The 2858-nt window shown below is 45.0% G+C and overlaps 1 long non-coding RNA gene across 1 annotated transcript; it reads left to right on the top strand.

The window, feature by feature from the left end:
- Nucleotides 1-1288, top strand: LOC116364462 (uncharacterized). Its single transcript, XR_004208002.1, has 3 exons — nt 1-20; nt 146-421; nt 1240-1288. It is a non-coding gene; the product is annotated as an uncharacterized LOC116364462 (long non-coding RNA).
- Nucleotides 1289-2858: the final 1570 nt, after the last annotated feature.

The following is a 2858-nucleotide window of genomic DNA, read 5'->3' as shown; positions in this document are numbered from 1 at the left end:
TGTTGGACTCACCTGCTCAGGTAAGAAACAGTTTGTCACTCAATCAACATTGTTTCTCACCTGGAGTGAAGAATATGAGAGACAATATAGGTGTGTTTTAGTGAGAAAATAGTAAGATTACTGTCTCTCTCTTTTCTTTTCTCAGAGCCTGATGATGTGAGGCTGGTGGGAGGAGGCAGTCGCTGTGCTGGTGGAGTGGAGTGGTACGACCAGGGAGAGTGGAGGACTGTGGGATCTTTCTCTGATGTGATGTCTATAGCTGTAGTAGTGTGTAGACAGCTGGGTTGTGGCTCCACTGTTTCAGCACTACCTGGAAACACCACTAGAGGGTTTGGAGTTTTCTGTTCTGGGTCTGAGTCTTCACTGAGGGAGTGTAGAAGAACGTATGATCTCCGTCCTGGACTCACAGTGATCTGCTCAGGTAATAACAAGATACACTATATGGCCAATAGTATGTGGACTTCAGTGGATTCTGCTATTTCAGCCACACCTGTAGCTGACAGGTGTATAAAATCAGGCACACAGCCATGCAATCTCCAAGGACAAACATCGGCAGAAAAATTTTCTTACTGAAGATGTCAGTGAATTTCAACGTGGAACATCTCGGAGCAACAACGGCTCAGCCGTGAAGTGGTAGACAACACAAGCTCACAGAACGGACCGCCGGGTGTTGAACCACGTAGAGCGTACAAATAATCCTCTGTTGTAAAACTCACTGCTGAGTTCCACATACTTTAGTCCATGTATTATATCTCCTTCCTGGACTCACAGTGATCTGCTCAGGAAATATCAACATATTATAATTATATTCAACTGATTTCCTTCATTCATACAACTTCCTCTGCACCTCTCATGATGACTGTTTAGCTTGTCAGTCTGCTTTACTAAATAGATCACTCAGTCAAGTAGGAATCAAATACAACTTAAATATCCCAGAATGCTTTGTATTTGAGTGTTACCTCAGTGAACGTCTCTACTCACTACCACTGTCACATGTCATGTTATTGTCACATCTAAATGAGGAAAGTAGTTGAGGAGCTACGTTTTCTTTTTCTCTCCTCTTGTTCCAGATGTCCTGCTTCAGCCTGATATCAACATATGTTGTCTCAGTGACTGTAGGCCCACTACTCATGTTGCCCTGTGAGGGAGGGTGGCTGGCACTGTTACATGCTGATGTTATTGTCATATCTATAGGAAACTAGTTGAAGAGGTTTTTCTTGTTCTCTTTTATTGTTACAGATCTCCTGGTCCAGCCTGATATCTTCCTGACTGACCCAATGGGAGGGGTCTTCAGGGGCCACCAGGGGCCCGAGATGTTCAGGGGCTACAACTTCACCATCACCTGCTCCACTCAGCCACAGTACCCAGGAGGCTCCTTCCTCCTCACGTTCACCAGCTCCAACAGAACCCAGACCCAGCCAGCTGTCAATCACTCTGCTGCCTTCCTCTTCCCTGCTGCAGATGACTCCCACCAAGGGAACTACAGCTGTGTTTATGACAATTATGTTTTCTCTCATAACTTCTCCTCTGAGAGTGAGCTCCTCTCCCTCACCATCACAGGTAACTGAACAATAAACAGACTTATAACTTTGTCATTGACAGATTTCCCACAGATCTATGTGATGATGTTCAGTCCCCTCATCAAAGGTGTTTCTGTTTGCAGCCTCTCCTCTGCCAGCCTTCATCATCAGACACGTTGTAGTGCTGCTGATCCTACTGACAACAATCACCACCTCCTACCTGTACTACAAGGTAAAGACATTTACTCAGACGTTACAAGTCATTTAAACTAGAGGGAGAGGGAGAGGGAAGGAGAGAATGGAGACACTAGAGAGTAAATGTCTGACTGTTGATGCTGTGTCTCCCTAGCCCACCAGGAGGCAGAAGAGAGTGAACAGGGTGAGCAGCATGGATCTTTATGTCAATGCCATGGAGATGGTCTCTCTGAGCTCCAGAGCTGAAGCTGGACCAGGAGAGGAGAGAGCAGCCCAGGGGACGGAGTAGGAGTAGAATGAATCTGACCCTACATCTGATCTTAGGTCAGTTTTGTGTTTTAAATCGATGGTCAGCAGTGGACTGGTGTTTAAAATGTGGTGATAAACCTGAAGTGGTTCTAATTGTAATAACCTTGGAAGAAATCTAAAAGTAGTGACTGCAACCACCATTATTCATTTAGTTTGGTTTTTACCACCAGAGAAACATGGGGTTTTGGTAACATGGGGTTCTGGGTAACATGGGGTTTTGGTAACATGGGGTTTTGGGGTAACATGGGGTTTTGGTAACATGGGGTTTTGGGTAACATGGGGTTTTGGGTAACATGGGATTTTGGTAACATGGGGTTCTGGGTAACATGGGATTTGGAAACATGGGGTTTTGGTAACATGGGGTTTTTGGGTAACATGGGGTTTGGGTAACATGGGATTTTAGGTAACATGGGATTTTGGTAACATGGGGTTCTGGGTAACATGGTGTTTTGGGTAACATGGGATTTTGGGTAACATGGGATTTTGGTAACATGGGGTTCTGGGTAACATGGGGTTTTGGGTAACATGGGATTTTGGTAACATGGGGTTCTGGGTAACATGGGATTTGGTAACATGGGGTTTTGGTAACATGGGGTTTTTGGGTAACATGGGGTTTGGGTAACATGGGATTTTGGGTAACATGGGATTTTGGTAACATGGGGTTCTGGGTAACATGGTGTTTTGGGTAACATGGGATTTTGGGTAACATGGGATTTTGGTAAAATGGTGTTCTGGGTAACATGGGGTTCTGGGTAACATGGGATTTTGGGTAACATAGGATTTTGGTAACATGGGGTTCTGGGTAACATGGGGTTTTGGGGTAACATGGGATTT

Source organism: Oncorhynchus kisutch, unplaced genomic scaffold, assembly GCF_002021735.2.
Source record: "Oncorhynchus kisutch isolate 150728-3 unplaced genomic scaffold, Okis_V2 scaffold1085, whole genome shotgun sequence".
Classification (NCBI taxonomy): Eukaryota; Metazoa; Chordata; class Actinopteri; order Salmoniformes; family Salmonidae; genus Oncorhynchus; species Oncorhynchus kisutch.
The sequence above is the reverse complement of the archived record's forward strand: the minus strand, read 5'-3'. Positions and strand labels throughout refer to the sequence as shown.